General features: G+C 47.7%; 1 long non-coding RNA gene across 2 annotated transcripts in view; it reads left to right on the top strand.

Moving 5' to 3' along the window:
- Window positions 1–15,840, top strand: part of LOC146784532 (uncharacterized) — an 83,369-nt gene extending 67,529 nt beyond the window's left edge. For both annotated transcript variants that reach the window (XR_014970890.1, XR_014970891.1), the window contains one exon: window positions 15,623–15,840. This is a non-coding gene — a long non-coding RNA (uncharacterized LOC146784532). The remainder of the gene's footprint in view (window positions 1–15,622) is intronic.
- The last annotated feature ends 334 nt before the right edge of the window (window positions 15,841–16,174 follow it).

Below are 16,174 nucleotides of genomic sequence, written 5' to 3'. Positions count from 1 at the left end.
TTGGCTATTGTACATATACTTCAATGGAATGGACCAGTGTGCATTATGCACATATAGTCAATTAAGAAGGACACACCAATTATTTGGCTGGGCTGACTGAGTGGTGAAAGGTATGAAAACAAATTCAACATTTAGTTCAACTGTAGAGTTTGAAATGATATAATATTGACAGTGTGCAATGGCAGGCTCCATGTCATAAAAAGAACAAGAAGATGCCTCTGATCCCTAGCCTGTGTTTCATTCCCTTGCTGGACTACTAGTCAAGATCTAAAAGACTGCTCTACATTGTGTGTCTCATCCATAGGAAAGAGAGACACATGAGTAAGTGGACAGCACACTTGGAAGAGGTAACTTGCACCAATGAATAATACCAAATGACGATGGGTCATGTGATAGCTGAAATGTTTTTGAATATTTGTGGATCAATCCTTACCATCTATTTGTCACTGGGACAGATAGAACTTTACAGTAGTGTCATTTTATTTTTGATTCCATAGGCCTTCTCTTGTTCAAGAAAGGTGCTCCTGCTCTGTGGTTCAGCCCGGAACCCAAGGTGGACAATGGCAGAAGAATGCAGCTGCCCTGTGTATAGTATCATTATGTAAATAGATATATATCGCTGCACCTGCAAAAATGGAATGTGAGTTGGACAACCTGGAAGTTTATACTGTGGCCTAACTCAAGGATTTCTGCAAGGGGTTTGGGCTCCCTACCACCAGGGAAATGGAGCTGCAAAAGGCGATGAAGGCCTGGGCAGAAGTTTGCGCTACTTTGAATGTAACCCTAGGAGAGGATGATGAGTTGAATGTCCCTTAGGGGGACCCCATCTTAAGAAACACCCATAGAGGAGGAGGAAGAAATAACCCCCAAACTGGAGCTTCCTGTCAGGGCAGGGAGCAGTGTCTCTTCCCACTGTCTATCCCCATAGGAACTGGCTGAGAGTAGAGAGGAGAAAGAGGTCAAAATACAAATGGCAAAATTAAATTTGGAAGAGAGAGAGAAGAAAAGACCCTTGGAGCAGAAGAAATTGGCTATAGAGGAAATTAAACTATTGTTGTCTCATGTACTGAATCAAAATGAGCTAAACATTAAGGGCAGGCAGGTTGAGTCCTGCAGGGATGGTGTCAGTATTACCCCAGTGCCCTAGGCGAGACATGATGATCCGCACACCAAAGATGACATTGACAAGTGGTTTGAGTCTTATGAGATTGGATTACAGATGCACACGATCCCTGAGGAGGATTGAGGGGCTAGTCTGAGCAGGTAAATCCCTAGTGAGGGGAGGGACACCCTTTTGGCCTTAGATGCTGGTGACAGGATGAGGTATCCCCCCATGAAAGATGCACTTGTCAGGAAGTATGGTCTGACCCCCAAAAAGAACAGACAAACATTTAGGGACAGCCAGAAATTGCCCTAAGAGACGTTAGTGGTTGTGTGGATTCTTTTTGCAAGGCGGGTGGGTGTAGGGCAGTGAAGTCACAGACTCTCAGGGGCTGCATAACTTGATCTGCGCCAATACCTGATTGATAATACACTCACTGACCCCAGGGAGTTTGATAAGGAGAAGGACTTCTGGATCAGTACCAGGGTCAAACAGAAGGTACCTAGGAGTGACCTCAAGAAGGTGGTTTGGGCTCCCCCAGCAGTGAGGGAGAGATCAAGGGAGACACAGACATGTCTCAGGATAAGTGAGGAGGAAAGGGTTTACATGCCCCTTCTGAGAAACAGGGAGGAGGCTTTGGTGAGCGGTGGCCCAGGGTGTACCATTTCCAACCCCGCTACTTTGATTGTTCCCAGATAGGACACAAGCATGGGGACTCTGTCTGTCCTAAGAAACCACCCACTGGTGGGAACTCTACAGGGATGGCCAATGTGGCCTTAGGAGTAAGTAGTCACCAGAAGAAAATCATATGGCATGCTATGATATCCCTTAGGTTGGAGGTGGGCTCAGAGGGTGGGATAGTGATCACTGAGGGTGGGAATGGGGTCCAAGTCACTGCCCTGAAGGACACCAGGATTAGCCAGACCATGTTTGTGGAAAGGATAGTTTCCCCAGAGCAGTACACAGGTCAGGTGTGTAGGGTGGCACAGGCCCCGGGCAGGTCTCCTTCCGCCCTGTGGTCTTGGTAACCCTAGAGTGGGATGGGAGAGTGACCCAGAGGAGGGTCATAGTTAGTCCCCAGATGCCCATAGACTGCATTCCGGGGAATGGCCTGCCCCCAGTGTCAGGGGAACTGGGAAGGTTGGCCCCACCAGGTTCCCTTGACAGTTCAGTTTTCTGGGAGTACCACTCCCAAGTGGAGGGTACAGGACTCCCAGTGGAGGGGCAGGGTGATGGAGACAGCCGGGGCCCGTGCAAGTGAGAGTGGTGGGGCCAGGTTGGGGGGGATTCGAGAGACGCCCAAGAGGGAAAATTAAATAAATATATAATTTTCCCTCGTCCCCCACCCGCCCCAATGCACCACTGCTCCACAGCTCTTACCTGCACACCAACGGCTGGATGGAGAACTCACCCTTGTCCCCTGTTCAGCCTTAGGGTACATACCTCTAGCTGAGTGACCAGTCTCAGAATACCACTCCTGAACTGGTAGGAGGTGGAGTAGGAAAAGGGCACAAGACACCTGGAGCTACTGCCACCCACTTTGAGAAACCACAGAGGTCAGAGACCCATGGAATGCCTGGGGCCTGGCTCTGGACACTGACAGCTGTCAGTGGCCTCTGTTGTTCGTTGTCCTTGGGGTCAGACTTTTTCTTGGGATGGGGACAGATGACAGGCCCAAGGGGTGGAATGGACCACATCACTTTGTTGCGCATGGTGGTACTGTCTGTCTACTGGGATCCATCTGTGAGCAAAGAAAGGTTAGGTGCTGCACAGACGTGGTCAACAGATGAGGAGAAGGGTTATCCATGGGCCAGTTCAGTGGTTTAGGATGGTATAGACAGAGGGATGCAACTGAGTTCAGAGAGGAGTAGAACTGACAAGTGTCCCTGCAGTAGAGGGCCATTGTCCATGTTATATCACCTAAGCAGAAACGTCCATGAGGTATTGATTAGTCATGGGCATTTACAGACGACACAAATGTAACACCCAATGTGAGCATTCCTGTTACAGTGTTTGGAAAGGTATAGTGTGCCAATGGCTCGGTTCCAACAAACCAGGGGGTCCACCGCAGAACACCCCTGACCGCATGATACCAAACCCAGGAGCCCCTGTAGATCACATAAAGTTGGGCATTAAGATGCCAAAAACTGAGAGTACACAGAAAGTCTGGAGCGCATAGGGGACAAGGTGAAGCATAATGTGTCTGAATGTGCGTATTGCCAAGTGTTGACCAAATGTAATGTATGTGTACTTGCACACTGAACTCTCTTTCCCAGGAAGCACCATGTCGGAGGCTTAAAGAGAGACCCTGCAAGAAGTCGACTTCTCAGTGGCCATTTTGGAATGTTAGGTCTTAAAAGCCACGCCTTCACTACCGCACCCTGCTAAGCAATCCTGCCTTATCGGAAAACAGTCCTTATTCGTAGCGGCTCTTCCCTGCTCAGAAAGCAGCCTGATGGAGTCTCTCGACTGACTGGTTAAGACAAGAGCTTCATTCCTCATCGCTGCATCAACTCTCTCGCTGGCACGATCATTGCGGCAGACCACACTCTCCTCTACTGCTTGTTGCAAATGTGAAGACCGGCAAAAGAAATCAACAGCTAAGTGCAGCAATATGGTTTATGCATGTGCGCACATAACAAGGAAAGACTAACAACAGAGCTGCTTATAGACTTTGCGCTCTAAAGAGCGATTTATTCTTCAAAGTTTGGTGCTAAGAACATTAAACCTTGTTATTTTAGAGGTGTGCGGTTGATAAAGGCTACCCAATAATACTAACCACAAGGCTAATCATAGACTCTACCATAAGTCTTGCTCATACACATTGCGCTCAACATTAGTCTCAAGTTATAAAGATTGCATTGTGTTTATAAAAGGATGTTCAAGAGGATCCTCTGAGAGGATTTCAAAAACCCCAGGGGGAGACTGAGAATTATTGGGTGTAATAGTGGAGTGAATCACAACTCTTCACATGACTCTGTCATCAAGATAAACAGGCATACAATTTGTGTGAGTGAGTGAATATATGATTGTACCTACTAAATGAATGGATGCGTGCAGGTGGCAGTAGATATATCAGTGTTTTGCTAATAGCATTTCCACTATTTCCTTTCTATGCAGACAACCATTATCACCACTTCACTGGCTTCATTCAGAAGTTGCTTCTTAGAGATGAATCCCTGTGGAACACCAAAGGGAGATCCATACATACTGAAGAGAACCTGTAGGCTGTCTCTTATTATTTTATCCACACCCTCATTCCCTTTTGGCATTCCTTGCAGAACGGTTTATTCTGTTCCCTGTGCAGAACACTAAGGGGAGTGGGTGGACTATCTTCACACTGTTATTCCCACTAGGCCGGGGCACCAGGTTAGTGCTTGTCTGTATGTGCAGGGTTTTAACATCTTCCCTGACTGTACGCTGGAGGAGGGTCGTGTGTGTTGGAAATGGCCCTTTCTGTAGGGTCACCTACAAACCTTTTGCTTTCCTCCTCCCCTGTTTGCTGAATTCCTTTTTATTGGCTTTAGAACTCTGGGCACTTTACCATTGCTAACCAGTGCTAGAGTGCATGTACTCTCTGATTAAAACATGGTAACATTGGCTTATCCGTAACTGGCATATTTAATGTACTTATATGTTCCTAGTAAAGTGGACTACATGTGCCCAGGGCCTGTAAATTAAATGTGCCTTAAGCACTGATTGTGCTACCCATTTAAGTAGCCCTTTAAACATATCTTTAGGCCTGCCACTACAGAGCCTGATTGTGCAGTTTACATTGCCATATCAACTTGCCATTTGAAACCACTTGCCTAGCCTTAAACTCCCCTTTTATTACATATAGGTAACTCCTAAGGTAGGCCACTATAAGAAAGATATAATGTATCTGCTCCTAGCCCTGTGTGAGTGCTGCCTGTCTCCAATACACATCTGGGGTGGGTGACAGCTGGACTTTGTGCTTTCCTTCTAGACAGCCACACAAAAGGGGAGCTTAGGTGCGACTTGATGGGCCATCCACATCCTGATTGACCATCCTGGGCAGGTTGGGAGGGGGGAGCCAGACACAGCCTCACACATATACCTGAATAGGCTGTGTCCTGCCCCCACACTAAGGTCTGCATAGCCCCCTTTAGTTAGTTTGCAGCTAGAGCAGGAAGGGCAGGGACTTACTGCACTTCAAAGTCATCTCTTTGAAGTCTCCCCTACTTCAAAGGCTCAACTGGGTATAAGTAATGGACTTCTGACACCACAACTCAGTACGCTTCTGGACCTATGAAGATTGCCAGGAGGAAAGACTGCTGTGCTAATGAAGGACTGCCACTCTGCTGGACTGCCACTCTACTGAACTGCTGCTTTGCTGGACTGTTGCTTTTCTGTGCTGACCAACGTCCTGCTGTTCTCTTGCATGGGTTAGAAGGACTGAACCTGCATAATTTGTGCCCAGAGTGACTCCAAGGGCTTGCTGGCTTGCCTCCTGTTTTGAAGTCTCAGGGACATCAAAGACTTCCAACCCACCCTCCTATGGCACCTGGCCTTTAGCATCTGTGAGTCTGCCCTGCCAAGTGGCCAACCCAGTCCTGGACCCTTGGAAGTGTATCTGAAGTGCTTTTCCAGCAGAATCCATGCATCACAGTTGATGCAAAGTCCTCAGAACTGGTGTATTTCTTCAACTGCGGATGCATCACCCTGGTGCAAGAATCGTCCGCAACATATCGCCAACTGTGCAGTGCAGTGACTCAATTCCCAAAGTATCTTCAACTTTGCGCGGATCAGAGCCAACACATTGCCTGCATCCTGTGGGACGTCAACAAGGTACTTTGCAGCTAGCCAAGGCTGGTCCCTATATCCGACCTGCACTCCATCACAGTTGGTCTGAACTTTTGCATCTGACCTGGTCTACCAGATAGTCTGGGTTGGCACTTTATGTGTTTAAGCACTACATTCCACTCTGTTCTTTAAAAATTCCTAACTCTGGTTCTATTTATGTGATTTTTGTTCTTTTGCTCATGTTATGTTTATTTTATTAGGCTCCATTTTTCTGGGCTGACGTTGCATCTTTTCATGTGGTGTGGTCACTGTTTTACTGTTTGAAATGTTGCACAAATATTTTATACATTGCCTCTTAAGTTAAGCCTGACTGCTCTGTGCCAAGCTGCCAAAGGGGTGAGCACATGTTAATGTAGGGTGTGTTTGTGACTTACCCTGACTAGGATTGTGGTTCCTGCTTGGACAGGGTGCATATCTCTGCCAACCACAAACTTGATTTCTAACAAGCCTGCTCCGATGGGAACAGTCCAGCCCGGACTGCCAGGCCAGGTCCCACCAGAACCAGAACACAAGCAATCCATGACTGGTTTCACCCTAATGGGGGATCATCAGCCAGAAATAGCTTGGTTCCAATGGCACAGTGTACATGGGACCCACGTCTGGGAATACCCATCCCACTTAGGGTGTGACACTGAAGTATATACAAAAGTGATGGATGGAATGCCTGAATTAATCTCAGCCACAGCTAATTACTCAGTATACATCCCAATCCATTATTATTTTGCACAACATGCCACAGTAAAATCAGTTTTGACCTTGCTCCAGAGCGAAGAGTCAAGCCCAAAATGCCAGGCCTGCCCTGAAGTGAAACATGCAGCCCAAGACCTGAAGTATACACATAAGTGATGGATAGAATGATTGAATTAATCTCAACCACTGGTTGTTTCTTTGGCTGCATCCAGGTCCATCGTTATTTTGCTCACCATTCCACCATGCCATTTTGCACAGTATTGCTCAAACAACAAGCCCCAATCAGGACGAAATAGGTCCAGTTCAGTGACTGCCTGGCAGTTTGTAGTGGATTGTTCTTATTGGAGCAGGGTCAAGAATAATTTGCATATGACTAGTTCCAGATGAAATCTTAGGTGGTATGTTGAACAAAGGAATGATGGGTTGAAACTTGGAATGCACCCTGAGTAATTACCAGCAGTTAGACGTATTGCAAGGATTCCTCGCATCACCTTTTGTGTCTCTGACCCATTTTTTGGAGGGGCAGGTGAACAGCTGTCTTCCACCAGTAGTGGGACTCCAGGGCAGGTCCTATGGCAGGAGCAGCTAGATGATCCAAAGAAACAAGAAATAAACATGAATTGTAGTTCCCAGGGCAAACATTAGCTTATAAAGTCATTTAGTAGGACAAAATTACTGGCCTTCTAGGACCTTTGGAAATTTTTTGATGTGATTACTTGTCACGGCCCAAGTTGTTTATCCCAATACATACTTCACATAATGCATTAGCAGTGCATGTATGACTTAATCAATGAACACCACTATAATCAAAAATAGATTTGTTTCTAAAAAGGATGAAAAGTTAAAATGGTTTCATGTGATGACCCTTGAGGCACAGACTTAGCCCTCGATTACGAGTCTGGAGGTTCTCAGACCGCCAGAATCACTAGGGCGCGGCAGTGGCAGTCTTCTGGCTGCCCAATCACGATATGGGTGGTGGGACCATTACAGCCCCGCTGCAGACGCCAGGGGTGTTGCGGAGGTCAACAGGCATGAATATGCTTGGCAGGACTGCCACGGTCCCACCAAGAATAGTACACGTTTCCTCTTCGCCACAGTTTTCATGGCGGTTCCACTGCTGGGAAAACTGAGACAGAGAGGAAGCAGAGGGGGCCCTGTAGAGCCCCCTGATGCCTCACACCCTGTGGATGTACACAGGCGGGTACAGCATGTACCCCCCACTGTGCATGCACACCTGTTCCAGCATGGTATGAACTTTTCAGTCCATGCTGTGCAGAAACTGTATTTGCCGTTCCCATTGCAGTGCCCATTTTCAGGGCACTACCGTGGGAGTGTCAAAAACAAAGGCCGCTAGACAGGAGGAAACTCCTAATCTGAGGGGGGGGGGGTTGTAGCATGGCTTTGGCAGTGCATCAGCGGGGCAGACCCAGCCACGGCCGTCTTAACTACATATTAGGCCCCCGGACAAAGCAGTGCACTGGGCCCTGGCTACACAGCCACTCACAGGAATAAAAATGTTTGAAAGAGAAATTAGTGTTAAATTCTGGTCTGCATGGGGCCCCTATGCTTGTGGTGTCCCCGGGCAACTGCCCAGCATGCCCATGCATTAAAACAGCACAGGACCCACGCTGAACCGCCAAAGTCGGAATCGAGCCCTTAGTGTGTGTTAATAGATTAATTAGGTGCCAAATATAACAGCACATTACATTGATAAATATGGCACATTAAATTTATGCTGTACAATTTTCTTGACTATGTTATATAAAGTGCCACAGTAATAGAGCCATTCTTACGGGGCAGCTAATGGCATGTCTTCATATATTCCAGAGGCCCTGCTCTTAACTTACAACGTGAGCCCAGGCTTAATCCCAAACTTTAACCTCCATCCAAAATAATGCGCAACAAATACTTTTTCTTGAGCTATGCATCATGAAAATGTAGAATAAGGTAAGTTATAATAAAACATCAGGTCTGTGACTAAGTTTAGCTTTGGCTGTGGACCGGCTAGGTGTCATGTACTAGCAGGCTTAGTCGCATGGTCAATGGATTGTAGAAGATGGAACAGTAATGGGAACCATGAAAAGTAGTCACTTAAGCAGAAACTGTGGTAGTGATGATGTGCATTATACGCATGCCAAGATGGTATAGTCATTTGTGGGCTGAATGGGATAGAACGAGGGAAGTGGTATGATAGAGCGCCATGTGATTCTGAGATTTGTAGGGGTGCACCATATTCACTGTTAGTCGGCACCCGCATATAATCAATGTATATTTAGAAGCGTTATAGAAATGTATTTGCTATAATCATGTAACATAGAAGTGTTAGAATGTAATAACGTTTTGTGAAGTTTAACGTTGCAAGTATTGTGAATGTATTCATTATAACGTATCTGATTAGGTTTCACAAGCAATATAATGCGAATTAAATGTATGTCATGTTAGAATTAAAGTGTAGGTTGCTTATTTACATGATGGTAATGTCGAATTAATGCCTAGAATGTGAGTTCGTAGAGTGTTTAATTTCGTAAGGCCTAACCGCATATGTAGAAGAGAAGGCCTGTTTATTTCTTATTTTAGCTATGTTGTAGGCCTGCAGGGTTTTCTTGGTTAAGGCTTGAGTTGCAGCGAAGTGTAAAACTTCAAGATGCAAAGAGTTTTACTTTTTCGTTCCCATGTTTCTGTTGCAGGTGCAAGGACATTTAGCTCGTTAGTGAGAATAAGTCTTTGTTTTAGGAGTTGAGATACGGTGTGGAGCCAACAGGGGAGTGCATTGGAATGTGCAACTGTAACTCTTGGGATGGAAGGTGCCTGGGACCCAAAGACAAGCTAACGGACGATGGAAGATGGACAGCTTTGGATGGAAATTTACCGGAGGAAGACCTGGCTGAAGAGGGGTGTCAGAGGGCGTGTTCTGAATTATTGGGATTTTGTATTAGGGGCAGTGCCCTGTGGGTTAAGCAGACGAGGCTTAGATGGGAAGCTAGAAGGAGCATCCAATATCGAGCTCTCACTAAGTGAAGCCTTCTTAGGGAGTTTCACTTCTGACACCTTTTTTCCAGTGATTATCTTGCATGGGAAGGAATGCTAAGTAGGGATGCCACTTTAGAATAGAGTAGGGACAGAAAGGCTGTGACTGATGATTCCCAGTATTGACATAAGTATTTCGATTTTCTATCTGATGCTTTTAGAATCTGTAATTCTTTTCATTTTTAGTCGAATGTGAATTCTTCGTAAGCTAGCTTTTTTGTTAGTGCCCATTTATCTTTTGTGCCTGGTACTAAGGTGCCTTTATGTTCAGATGTTTTTGCTCATAATAAAATCTCGGAAATTCTAGATCTTGAGTCCTTAGTCCTTTAATGATGTCAACCTGTGGTAGTTATCTGTTGATAATTGTGTTTATTCCCTCTACGCCATTTGGCAAGTAAAAAGATCCTGGCGACCTGAAAGGGTTCTTGTAGATAATTGGGTAGACAAGAATCCGGCCCTATCAGGTATGAGTGGGCACTGGGTACCGCACCTTTTCTTCTACAAATTACTTTAATGATAGAAAGGATGAGACAGACATAGGAGGATGGAAGATTTGTAAAATGATTGCTAACTGGGCTTCTAAGAAAGAAAGGAGTACCTTTACAAATGCCGTCGTTGTCCTTGAGGAACCAGTCAGCCCAGCAGCCACTTCTTCCCCCTCCACGGGATGGTCTGTGCACTCCTCCTCAGCAGGACCCTTGAGTACATCAGGACCAAGATAAAAATGTAATGCACATTTCCAGATAACCTTGACCGCCGCTTTATTTTACACAACTTACAAAACACATCACCTCACTAATATAAAGTAATTATCTACCCAAGGTATCACTTTGAAAGCTTTACTTGACATTTAAAAAACAAGTAGTCCATGATACAATGTTATAATACTTGTCTTCATAATAGAGTGACATGGCTCTGAAATAAAAAAAAATCATGAAAAGAATGAAGCGGTGGAAGGGAGTGGTAAGTAACTATGGCATTGGCTTCGAGTATTGTCATGACACCGTGGAACCTTACATGACGTCCTGTTGGGGTCCATGACAATCTATGTTCCTGCACTATTTAATCTATAAAGCCTTCTGTCAACCTTCATGTTGTGAATATTTAGGCCTGAGATCCTGTTTATTTTAGCAACAATCATTTGTTAACATAAAACAAGATATGTAAAAGCAGGGTGAGGGAATGGTGACAGAAAAGGGAGGGAAAGAAAGCTACAGATAGAAGGAAGTCAGCTGCGCAACCTGAGGGAATATAAAAGAAAACCCAAGGTATCTTGGTTCAAAAAGGACACTTAAGTAATAGAGGAAAGTTGAAAAAGATGGAAAATATAGACCACCATAATGCATCCTAGTTGTTAAACGTTAGAAATATTAAACATGACTTGCTAGCATCAGCAGCAGAAATGACTGTGGAGTCAGAGACTGAGTCGGTTACCATGGTACCTGGGGGTGGTGATGGTGTCAGGCTGTTCTGAAAGGAGGGTAGATAAAGAGGAGACTGAATAGTAATTCTTTTTCCCACAGATTCCCCGTGGGTCGCGGGACGCTTTAGGATGCCTGATGCGACGTTGCCCATTGTTGGTGCGGTGTGGTCCTCCCGCCGTCAGTGGGCATAGTGCGCTCTCTGTGGGTAGCGCGAGTTTCAAATTCCTCACAACGGGTTTGGGTCGAGCGCTGCTCTCAGAGAGTTACCTGTCCCTAGCTACCCAGTGTGATGCCTGGTTAGGGTCTGTATTGTCCTCCTTTTACCTGACTCCCACTGTGGGACAGTATATTTTCTTTTGAACACCCTGAGGGTAGGAGGATGCTTGCACGAAGTTGGCAGCTCTTATCCCAGCTACTGCTGCGCCCGCCCCTGTTCCTCCACCCTCTTCTCCCCCTAGCAAGAAACCTCGCACCCAGGGGGTTGATGTAAATGCTTTTTCCCACTTGAAAAGTGCCTTTTTGGTGCAGGCGCCCCCTGAACCTGACCCGCTGTCCCCTGTGGATGACATCCCTGCCACTCCGCGTACTGCATCTCCTGAGCCCTTTGACACTGGGGACTCCCCTGACACAGATGAGGAGGCAGGCTCCTCTAGGTCGTGGCTCCCTACTTCTACCTCAGCCGGGTCTTCGGACATGTTGGATCCGGATGATATCGTCCACCCTAGGTCTTCGGACTGGGTCCCTGGGGACAAAGTAGCACAGTATGTGGTGAGCCATCTGCGTAAGCCCATGGATAAGGATGCTCGTAGCTTCTTTCGGGTGGAGTGTCCCCAGCCCAGTTTGAAGGGGAAGGTTGGCTTGAGCCCAGAAATAGACCCCAAGATGGCAACCTTCTTGGCGAAGTATGTTAGGTACCCTAAGAAGGGTATTGGCCGGTCCTGGTAGACCTGCCAGGACAAGCTGCTGGATGCTGAAGGGCCTGTTACTAAGATTCTGTACATGGCAGAGGAGGCTAAGGTGTCGGGTGCCCTCATCTCCCCGTAGGTTCTCTCCAATTGGGCGCAGTGCGCAATCGTGTTCATTGGCAATGCGAATTGCGCGCTCTCCACAGAGAGGCGGAGGTCCCTCCTGATCAAGGTGGACCCCAAGTTGGGTGACCTAGCCTCCTCGGAGGTTGGCGCGTGGCCCAGGGGGGCCTGTTTGGTGACCCGTTCGTCAAAGAGTTGGGGAAGTTTGTCGCTACTTTAACCTCTCTTAACAGGGCGCAGTCCAATAGTCGGAAGGTGTTTCCCCTCGGGTTTTTGACAGGGCCGGATGTGGCAGGGGCCGCTCGTCCAGCTTCTTTGGCAGCTCCGATCGGGGGCAAGGCTCCGGTCGCGGGCAGTATCAGGACAATACCCGCTTCAATAATTTCTATCCCACCAGAGAGCAGAAGTTCCGTGGATATGGAAGTCAAAGAGGCCAGCAACAAGGTGCTGGAAGAGGTGAGTGTGCTGCCATCAGCGAGCTTGTGAGTGGGGGGGCACTTAGCACAATTCCTCCCGGCATGGGTTTCCCTTACAAGCGACGCATGGGTGCTGCAGATGGTCCAGGGCTTCCAGATGGAGTTTCATGGCCGTCCCCGTCAGCTATTCGGTCCCCGCCCCATTTCTTTTTCGCAACGCGATGCAGATCTGGTGCACAAAGAGGTTTCCGCCCTCCTCAAAAAAGGGGCGATCTGGTGCTCAGTGGAGTATCCAGGTGGGTTTATCAGCAATCTCTTTTTGGTCGACAAAGTCGCCGGCACCCGGTTATCAATTTGAAGAATTTCAACGCGTGCCTGGTTTACCGTCACTTCAATATTGAGGGCATTTACCTTCTTAGGGATGTGTTGAGACCTTTCGGTTGGATGGTCCGGCTCGACTTGAACAATGTGTACCTCACGGTGCCCATCTTCCCCCCCTGATCAGAGTTTTCTGCAGTTCAGGTGGGAAGGTCAGGTTTATGAGTTCACCACACTCCCTTTCGGACTATCCTCCGTTCTGTGGTGCTTCACGAAGGTCCTCAGACCAGTAGTGGAGTTCCTGAGGGCACTGGGTGTGCGATGATCGTCTACTTGGACGACATGTTGTTCCTGGACCAATGTCCCGGGAGGCTGTCTACCCAGCTCTAGACCACGATCAACCTCCTTCAGGGTTTGGGATTCATCATCAACGAAGCAAAGTCCCTGTTGATCCCCGTCCAATGCACAACCTTTTTAGGTTTCAATATTGATTCTGTGTCTTCCACTCTGAGTCTTCCCGCCAGGAAGATGGCAAATATCAGGCACGAGCTACGTCAGACCTTGGCGAAGTCGCAGACCTCTTTATGCCAGTTGGCGCGTCTTGTCGGACTTCTCCCTTCCTCGATTCAGGCCATTTTTCCCAGGCCTTTGCATTATCGAGCCATGCAGCGCCTGAAGGCGTACCATCTCAGACAGGGTTTGACGTACTCCCAGTTGATTCCCCTGTCGGTCGAGGTACGGGACAAAATGAAGTGGTGGCTTACGCACATGGAGGCTTGGAACGGTCGTGCGATTTTTGGATCTGCTCCAGATATTGTTATCGAGTCCGACGCCAGTCGCTCCAGCAGGGGGGCCAGGTGCGGGTAATTTTCCACCGGTGGAGCCTGGTCAACTCACGAGCAGTCTTTACACATCAACTGCTTGGAGTTGCTGGCGGGGTCGTTTGCGGTGCAGTGCTGGATGAAGGATCGGGTGCAGTTGTGTGCCCTTCTCAGGATGGACATCTCAGCAGTCCGCTACATCAACCACCTGGGAGGCACCAGGTCCAAGATGTTGGCGAACCTCGCCAAGGACTTCTGGCACTTCTGCCTGGACAACCACATTTCCGTGACAGCAGAGTACCTGCTGGGGCGGCAGAACGAGGTCGCCGATTGGCACTGCCGTCACCTGCTGGACGCCAGCGTCTAGAAGCTGGACCCTCAGGTTTTCTCCAGTCTGTCGGAGAGGTGGGGTCCCCTTTCAGTAGACTTCTTTGCGTCCAGACTAGATCATCAGTTACCGAGATTCTTCAGTTGGTGGCCAGATCCTCTGGCCGAGGCGACGGATGCTTTCCTCCAGGACTGGCAGAGGGTTATGCCTTCCCTCCGTTTTCCATGATCACACGAGTGTCAGCTTTACTTCGCGGCCAGCAGGCGGAGGTGGTGTTGATCACGCCCCGGTGGAGGTCTCAAGTCTGGTTTCCAGTTCTACTGGAACTTTCTTTGGATTCTCCAATCCGACTCCCCCACTTTCCTCACATTCTTTTCAATCCCGACCTCATTCCGCATCGTCTAGTGGAAGAAGGAACGTTGAAGTGGATGGCCTGGAGGATTTCCGGCATTGCTGGATGCCCTCAGGACTTGCTCGCCAAGGCGTGGGCAGACAGCACGACCAAGAGATATCGATCAGCCTGGCACAGATGGTGTCGTTGGTGTCAGCGATGGAGTGCCGATCCCGTGGGGGCGGATGTAGTCTATGTCCTCAATTTTTTGGTGGGTTTGGAGGAGGATGGCTTGGCCTATTGGTCCATCAATACCTTCCGTTTGGCAATCTCGGACGGCCACATTGTGGTGCAAGATTCTTCTATAGGCGAGCACCCTTTGGTTTGTAGGCTCCTTAGAGGAATTTGTCTTTCACTTCCCCCGGAACCACGGTATTCCGCCTTTTGGGACGTGAAGCGGGTTTTGAACCTTTTCCTTTCTTGGCAACCAAATAGGCTTCTATCTCGCAAGGAGCTGAAAGCCAAGTTGGCAATGCTGTTGTGTCTAGTGTCATGCAGGCGCGTCTCTGACATAAGAGCCTTAGACATTTCTGCCAGAGTGTTTTCCCCGGAGGGGGTGACTTTCACGATGAGTAGAGGAACCAAGAGCAACACTATGGTCATTTCATACACGGCTTTTCCAGACTCCCCTCGTCTTTGTGTTGTGCAGTGCCGCCGTGCTTATGAAGAGATCACTGACGAAACTCGCCCTCCGTGTGAGAGGCAACTACTCATCGCACTAAGCAAGCCCTACAGAGCAGTCTCATCCCCGACCATCACCCGATGGGTGCGTTGGGTAATGCAGGAGGCTGGTATCGATACTAAACAGTTTGGTGCTCACTCAGCGAGATGTGCAATGGCCTCTAAAGCTTTTGCCTTGGGAGCACGGTTGGAGAATCTCATGCATGTGGCCGATTGGTCCTCGGATTCCACCTTTAAGAGGTTTTACTTCAAGCCGGTCCTGGATGTGGCAAGGCTGGTTGTCGACAAACTTTGAACTGGCATAATCCGAAGCCTCCGGTCCTGCCATAGAATGAAAATTTGCCGAGCCTTGGTGCTTGTAAGTTTCAATTCTATTAAGGACACGGAGGCGAGGATTATCCCACCCAATGACTTCTGAAGCTGTGGACCCTCCCCGTATTGCTGTAGGTAAACCATTCATGGGTCTGCGTAGATGCAGTCTTAAGTTGTTCATATTGTTTCACAATTGAAGTTTGGCTTGTGTTATGCTACAGTGGTTTCCGTCTCAGCCTCTTACACTGCCTTTTTTGCAGGAAATGATGGTTTCAAACAGGATGCGTGAAATCCGTCAGGACATGCCTCGCGCAAGGAAAGAGGAAGAGGAGACAGCGTAGAGGGACTATGATGGCTGGCTGGAGTGCGGACAGAGAGGAAGGACTTCTATTGAGACTCTCTTTTGCTTTCCCGAGTATTCATGGGAAATGTAGTTTTGTTGTGATATTAAAAGTTGCTGCTGTAAAAAATAAAGCGAAGGAAGAAGTCATAATCCTTGCCTCCGTGTCCTTAATAGAATATAAACTTACCAGCACCAAGGCTAGGCAAATTTTCATTATTAGTACTCTTTTTAAAAAAGGTAATTTTACAGACAAACAAATGTACTGCCTGATTAGCCAACGCTCCCTTCTCTTCCACCCTAAAAATAAAACAGTTCCCTGTCTTACACACAGTTTCCTACAAATTATATTGCTCCTCTATTCGCTTCGTTGAGTTTTGCTATATTGTCACTCTGAAAGCTACAGGCAAAGTCAGTCACCCTTCATGTACTGCATCGCACAGAGGTGATCTGATCCACAGGTCCATACTTA

This window comes from Triturus cristatus, chromosome 11 (assembly GCF_964204655.1).
Source record: "Triturus cristatus chromosome 11, aTriCri1.1, whole genome shotgun sequence".
Lineage (NCBI taxonomy): Eukaryota > Metazoa > Chordata > Amphibia > Caudata > Salamandridae > Triturus > Triturus cristatus.
This window is presented reverse-complemented; position numbering and strand designations above follow the sequence as displayed.